General features: G+C 36.4%; 1 non-coding gene across 1 annotated transcript; it reads right to left on the bottom strand.

Moving 5' to 3' along the window:
* Positions 1–1,857: 1,857 nt before the first annotated feature.
* Positions 1,858–1,964, bottom strand: LOC121228521 (small nucleolar RNA R71). Its single transcript, XR_005926097.1, has one exon. It is a non-coding gene; the product is annotated as a small nucleolar RNA R71 (small nucleolar RNA).
* Between the last annotated feature and the right edge of the window lie 6,061 nt (positions 1,965–8,025).

Raw genomic sequence — 8,025 nt, 5'->3', positions numbered from 1 at the left:
AATTAACCAATGGTCTAATTATCATTTAAGGACCCTCAATTTAAAATTTCATAACAATTGGACACCTCTAGTATGTAGAACTCAAATTTTACACTTTTTACGATTTAGTCCTTTTGACTAAATTAAGTGCCCGAATGTCAAAATTTTTGCGAAATTATTCCATGAAATCGTAGACCATAAAAATATAATAAAAATAAAATTTTCATCGTCAGATTTGTGGTCCCGAAACCACTGTTCTGACTAGGCCAAAAATCAGGATGTTACAGAATTACTCAAGGAAAGCCGATTGATCCATCTCAGAAGCCGGATTCATCATCAAGACTGAAGATCTCCCTTCAAGTTCCTTTAGGAGTTTTGGGTTTTCTTATGTTTTGTTATCTTTTTGCTTTTGAGATGTTTTCTTTCATAAGTATGAACTAAACCTCCTAAATACCTAAGGAGAATAAAACCTAAGACAGATCTTGTTATTATTATCTGAATTATATGATAAATATTTGACTTGTTCTTAATTATGTTTTCTTAATTCTTGTTTTGATATTGCAAGATATTGATTCAATAGGAGGAATAGACCCTGTCTAAGAGTGAATTTGTCATAATTAAGCGGAGTTGATTGCACGCCTAGAGATAGGGTGACAAGATTTTGCCAGAGTAGGGTGAAACCTAATAAGGGAATCCATAGATCGAGTTAATACAATTCTAGGGTGTTAATTAGAAAGATATTTCAATTATTCAACCTAGGGTTAGACGTTAATATAACTTAGGAATTTCTACGGATCAGGTCAAATGAATAAATTGTCTGATTCAGAGTCAAATAACAAGTAAAGTCTAGGTGGATTTTTCCTTAGATATTTTCTTAATCAATTGAATTTTCTAAAAAGTATTTTTCTAAATTTTCTTTCTGTGCATTCTTAGTTAGTAATTAGTTTAAATAACCAAACCTCTTTATTTTTAGTCTAGATAATAAAAAGGAAGTAAATACTAGTACTTATAGTTCCTTTGGGTTCGACAATCCGGTCTTGCTAAACTATACTAATGTTCGATAGGTACACTTGCCTTAATCGTGATAATAAGTTAGTCTCAAGGAGGATTCATTTATAAATTTTTAAAACCTATCACGAATATCACGTATCTAGTTTTTGGCGTCGTTGCCAGGGAACTAGGATATTATGAACACTCAATTTTTATTTCTTTAGCCATTTTACTTTTATTGCAATTTAAATTTTTATTTTCTTTTCTAATTTTTCATTTATTTTCTTCTGACAGGTTTTTCAAGTTTATGACCAGAAGAAACCCGTTAGGACCACTATTTTTTGATGGTGAGATTGACCGCACAGTTCACAAAAACCAAAGAGAAAGAAGGAGAAGCCTAAGATAAACAAAGGACAAGCTAGAGGACAACACTTCAACCACAACCAAGGAGATGGCTGAAAACTAAGAAAATCCGCTACCTCTTGCTATTGCTGCTGATCCAGTAAATTAGAATCCTACTTCACGAACTATGTATGATTATGCTAAACCTAATTTAATAGGAACTGAATCGAGCATAGTTAGGCCTGCTGTTGCTGCAAATAATTTTGAATTGAAACCTAACACCATTCAAATGATCCAACAGTTTGTTCAGTTTGATGGTTTGCAGTATGAGGATCCCAATGCTCACTTGGCAAATTTCTTAGAGTTTTGTAACACTTTTAAAATTAATGGCCTTTCTGATGACGCCATTCGCCTTTGGTTGTTTCCGTTTTAGTTGAGGAATAAGGCTAAATAGTGGTTGAACTCATTGCCATGAGGATCAATCACTACTTGGGAATAGATGACCGAAAAATTTTATTAAAATATTTTTCACCGGCTAAAACAGCCAAATTATGTAATGATATCTCCTCTTTTGTGCAGATGGATTTAGAAACACTCTATGATGCATGGGAGAGATACAATGATCTTTTGCGAAGATGCCCTCACCATGGGTTACCACTCTGGCTACAAGTCCAAACGTTTCACAATGGCCTGAACCCTTCGACTCGGCAGATGATTGACGTAGCCGCTGGTGGAACTATCAATAATAAGACACCTGAGGTGGCTTACGAAATTATTGAGGAGATGTCACTGAATAACTATCAATGGCAAGTTATAAGGACAAAGCCGACGAAAGGAAATGGTGTTTTCAACCTCAATGTGGTTACTATGCTATCTAACCAAGTAGAACTCTTAAATAAAAAAGATTGATGGTTTGTATGGTTCTGCTCAGGTACGTCCAGTGATGTGGTGCGACTCGAATGGAGAAGGAGCATGCACAGGAAATCAACCTTCAACCCTAACATCGAGGAGGAACAAGTACAATATATGGGGTAACAATAACTCGTAGACCCCAAAATAACCCGTATAGTAACACTTATAATGCAGGTTGGAGGAACCATACCAATTTCTCGTGGGGCGGTCAAGGAAATCAAAGGCCACAACATCCTCCGGGTTTTCAACAACCAGGTTACCAGGAGGAAAAAAGGCCGAACCTTGAGAAGATGTTGACAAAATTCATCTCGGTGTTAGAAACTCATTTCCAGAATACTGAGACAGCCCTTAAGAATCAACAAGCATCAATCCAAGGGCTTGAAACTCAGATAGGCCAACTTGCCAAACTGATTTCTGAATGACCATAGGGTAGTCTACCGAGTAACATTGAATCTAACCCAAGGGAACAAATCAATGCAATTACCATTGAAGATGCGGAAGGGTTAGTTGCACCTGAACTAGAATCGAGGCAAGAAACTGGGGTAAGTAAAGGTAAGGGTGAGGTGGACCACAATGACTAGAAATCAGTAAGTAAAGAATAAAAACCTCATGTACCAAACGCGACAAGGAAAGACCGAACAGAAGAACAATTCGGTAAATTCCTTAAATTATTAAAAAAATTACATATTAACTTACCGTTTATTGAAGCTCTTTTGCAGATGCCAAACATAGTCAAATTCTTAAAGGAGCTTTTAACAAGTAAACCAAAGTTGGATGAGGTGTCGCATGTGGAGTTGAATGCAGTTTGCTCAGCCATTCTATAGAATAAGCTACCCAACAAATTGAAAGATCCAGGGAGTTTTACGATTCCTTGTTTAATTGGTAGTTTAGATGTCCATAATACATTGGTTGACTTAGGGGCAAGCATTAATGTTATGCGTTATAAAATGTTTAAACAGCTAGGTCTTGGTAAACCTAAACAAACTAGGATAAACATTCAATTGGCTGATAAAAACACTAGATTTCCTAGGGGTATCATTGAAGATGTTCTTGCCAACATCGATAAATTTATATATCCAGTAGACTTTGTTGTTTTAGACATGGAAGAGTATAGTAACGCACCTTTAATTTTAGGACGACCCTTCTTAGCGACTGCGAGAACCATTATTGATGTTGGTACAGGTGAACTCACACTTCGTGTGGGAGACGAAACAATCATCCTTCAAGCTCGTAATTCGAGTAACACATCGAAAATTGAAGGTGGTTGTATAAATCATTCTACTACTACTGATCATGTGGAGAAACCCTCTGTGCAGGAAACAGTTACGAAGAATACATATAAGCCATGTTCAAACAACAACAAATGACCTATCTATAAAGAACGGATGCTAAAAATTGAGAAGTTAGATGAATGGCGGACACAGAAATCAAGAATACCCAATAAACTAAAACTGAGCCAGGACGAGCTCAATACCTCACCAAATCAACTTAAGGTTGGAGACAAAGTACTACTAGATACAGCAGATCCTCGCATTGCCACTTCTGAACCTAATGAAGAACTTCCTCTTACGGTATTCAGTATTTTCCCATATGGAACAATCGAGGTAATTCATCCCAAATTCGGCACATTTAAGGTAAGCAATACTCGTCTTAAACCTTATGTTGATAAAGTTGACAGCAAGGATGAGGAGTGTAAACTCCTCGCACCACCTTGACCATGCAGAAGAAAGGTAAGTCGAGGTTAGACTATAAATAAATGCTTCTCGGGAGGCAACTCGAGCACTAACAGTGTTAATTTCTTTAAATTTTAGTTTTTGATATCTAACATACTAACCGAATCATGGAACGCAGGCTTTCTAAAGACCACACGGCCAGGCACATGGGTGTGCATTAGGCTGTGTGAAAATAGGGCAAGATTTTTTCCCCAACATGGGATGTGATAAGTTGCCACGGCCGTGAGACGTGGCCGTGGGTAATCTTGCCAAAGTAACATGGGAAATCAACACGACCGTGCCCACCGACCGTGGTTGAGCCTATCAAAATAACACGGGCGTGCACCTGCATACACAGGCATGGGAGAAGTGAACGGAGATCGACACGGCCATGCAACATGGCTATGTACACCAATACACCCAATTTCGAATACCACAAAACGCACGGGCTGAGATGAGAGCACACGGGAGTGCCCCATGGCCGTGTGCCCCAATTTCTCTATAAACTCCTATTATTTATTCTATTTTTATCTCTATATTTTGAAACTATTTTATTATTATTTCCTTTTAATACTATTTTATCCTAAGTTTTTACAATTTTTATTTTTCGGCTATTTCATTACGAGTAATTATGCTTCAGTAAATCTCCTAAAGAGTTACTGATTTTATCACAGTCATAAAGAGCTCCAAAGCTCATCATCGAATAGGAACAAAAAACTCCAAGGGCAAAGGACTTATGTATTAATGAACCTCTACCACCGCTGGAGTATCCTCCTCCACCCTCATCATTACTTTGGCCTATTATTCTCCATAACTCCAATTCAATTAGTTCATTCATCATTCAGGAAGTTTCACTTTTCTCCCTATCTTATGATTATAAATCTATCTTTGTCAATATATCTATCTTTGTACATTGAGGGCAATGTACATCTTAAGTGTGGGGGTCTTTTATATCATCATTAGAAATCCTTGAATTTTGTCTTATTCTCACGTGAATCACTCATATCACTACTAGAATGAATTTTGATTAATTTATGATTTTTATTGATATGTCTTGAATTAAAACATAGGCATTTATGCATTAATTATTTAAACTCTAAAGACATTAGGGAATCAAGCATGATAAGTTGATTTTTGAAGAATTAAAAACTTTTAGGTTGTTTCCTTAAGTTTAGGTATTATCTTGAGTTGAAATTCACAAGTTTGAACATCAAAAAGCCATAATTTTTGTGAGATCTTGAGCCTTTAGAGCATATTTTATTCCTTTCATGCTCACTTTTATTATGAGTGCGTCAGTATTAATGTGTTATTCTAGAACTTGCTTGATTATGCATGTCAAGACCACACCATTTGATTTGATATGTCAAGATGATAAAGGCACTTAGGTTTAACCCACTCACTCTATAAAAGCCTACATTCATAATTAACACTTAGTGAACCCCTTTGAGCCTAACAAGCCATTAATTGATTTACCCTCAATATTAACTTATAACCCATTATTGTTGAAATCCCCTAATTTGATCCCTATTTTTGGCGAGATTTGATTTGACCTAATTGCTTAGCTATGTTTTGTTCTTCTATGTATTTGATTTGTTCTTAAAATAAAATAGTAAAAATAATAATAATTCATTACATATTAGTAGTAATTCATCGTTTTTGAGCCTGAGTGTTAATTCCATATTCTGAGAAGAAGCTCACTTGTATTCAATTGATGACTAGTTATTTTTCTAGCTAGGTAATTTTTCAATTCAATCTCGATTCTGATAAACTGTAATTTACACATATTTTTACCCCATGCTTAACGTATTTTATGGATGATTTTTCCTTAGAATTAGTGAATTTGATGCTCCTAATGCTTTAATTTCATGTTTTATACTTAGGAGAGAATAGGAGAGCGAAAGGAACGAGAAATGGACCAAAAACAAAGAAAATGGGCCAAAGTATGAACTCAACACAGCCTGGACTTCCCCACACGGGCAGCCCACATGGCCATGTCAATTTGGCAGAATCAAAGCACGACTCACACGGGTATAACACACGCCCGTGTCATTCTAACAGGCTCGAACACGGCCTGAAGTAATCACACATGGGCATGTCACACGGGCGTGTCCCTGCCGAGCCCAAGTTGATTCTAATTTGGAAAAGGCCACTTTTGAGGGCTCATAGGCATTCCAAAGCCTATAAATACACCCTAGAAGAGGAGAAAAGGGGACACATAGAGTAGGGAGTAAGGAATTACTCCAAGGAAGCCGATTGATTCATCTCAGAAGCCGGATTCATCATCAAGACTGAAGATCTCTCCTCAATTCCCCTTCAGGAGTTTTGGGTTTTCTTTATGTTTTGTATTCTTTATTATTCTGAGATGTTCTCTTATTTATTTATGAAATAAATTCCCCAAATACCTACGGGGAATGAAACATAAGACGAATCTTGTTATTATTTTCTAAATTGTATGAGAAATATTTAACTTGTTCTTAATTATGTGTTCTTAACTCTTGTTTTGATATGCCAGGATACTGATTCAAGATAAGCTCTTATTCAGAGGAGGAATAGACCTTGTCTAAGAGTACATTTTTCGTAATTAAGCGGAGTTGATTGCACGCCTAGACATAGGTGACAAGATTTTGCCGGATTAGGGTGAAACCTAATAAAGGGATCTATAGATCGAGTTAATACAACCATAGAGTGTTAACTAGAGAAAGGTCTCAATTATTCAATCTAGGGATTAGACATTATTAGTCTTGAATCGGGATAATAACATAACTTAGGGATCTCTACGGAACAAGTTAAATGAATAAATCATTCGCTTTGGAGCCAGAATAACAAGTACAGTCTAGGTGGATTTTTCCTTAGGTAATGTCTTAATTCAATCGATTTTCCCAAAAGCAAATCCCCAATTCTATTCTCTATGAGTTCTTAGTTTAGATAATTAGTTAGTTAAAACAAAACCCCATTATTCTTAGGCTAGATAATAAAAATACAGTCATTTCTAGTACTTTTAGTTCCTTTGTGTTTGACAATCCGGTCTTGCTAAAACTATACTACTGTTCGATAGGTACACTTCCCTACATCGCGATAATAGTTAGTTTCAAGAACGATTAACTATAAATATTTAAAACCTATCACGAAATCACGCGATCAAGTTTTTGGCGCCGTTGCCGGGGAACTAAAATATTAGGAACACTCAATTTTTATTACTTTAGCCATTTATTTTTCTTGCAATCTAATTTTATTCTAATTTACTAATTTTCTTTTTCTTTCTTGTGGCAGGTTTTTATAGTTTATGACTAGAAGAAACCTGTTAGGGCCACTACCTTTTGATGAAGAAATCGATCGCACATTTCGCAAAAACCAAAGAGAAATAAAGCGAAGCTTATGATACACAGAGAATGAGCAAGAGGACGATACTCAACCCCCAACCGAAGAGATGGCTGAAAACCAAGGCAATCAGCTACCTCCTGCAATTGCGGCTAATCAAAATCCTGCTCCACGCTCTATGTGTGATTGTGCTAAACCTTCTTTAATAGGAACTGAATCAAGCATAGTTAGACCCGCTGTAGCTGCAAATACTTTTGAACTGAAACCTAACACAATTCAAATGATACAACAGTTTGTTCGATTTGATGGTTTGTAGGATGAAGATCCCAACGCTCACTTAGCAAACTTTTTGGAACTATGCGATATATTTAAAATCAATGGCGTTTCTGATAATGCCGTACATCTTCGGTTGTTTCCCTTTTCATTAAGGAACAAGGCTAAACAGTGGTTGAACTCGTTACCACGAGGGTTAATTACTACTTGGGAACAAATGACCGAAAAATTTTTACTAAAATATTTTCCACCTGCTAAAACGGCTAAATTACGTAATGATATCTATTTTTTGTGCAGATGGATTTAGAAACACTCTACGATGCATGGGAGAGATACAAGGACCTTTTGAGAAGGTGCCTTCACCACGGGTTACCGCTTTGGCTTTAAGTTCAAACATTCCATAATGGCCTGAATCCTTCGACTCGGCAAATGGTTGACGCGGCTGCTGGCGGAACCATCAATAATAAAACACCTAAAGATGCTTATGAGTTTATAGAGG

The sequence above is a fragment of the Gossypium hirsutum genome, chromosome A04 (genome assembly GCF_007990345.1).
Source record: "Gossypium hirsutum isolate 1008001.06 chromosome A04, Gossypium_hirsutum_v2.1, whole genome shotgun sequence".
Lineage (NCBI taxonomy): Eukaryota > Viridiplantae > Streptophyta > Magnoliopsida > Malvales > Malvaceae > Gossypium > Gossypium hirsutum.
The sequence above is the reverse complement of the archived record's forward strand: the minus strand, read 5'-3'. Positions and strand labels throughout refer to the sequence as shown.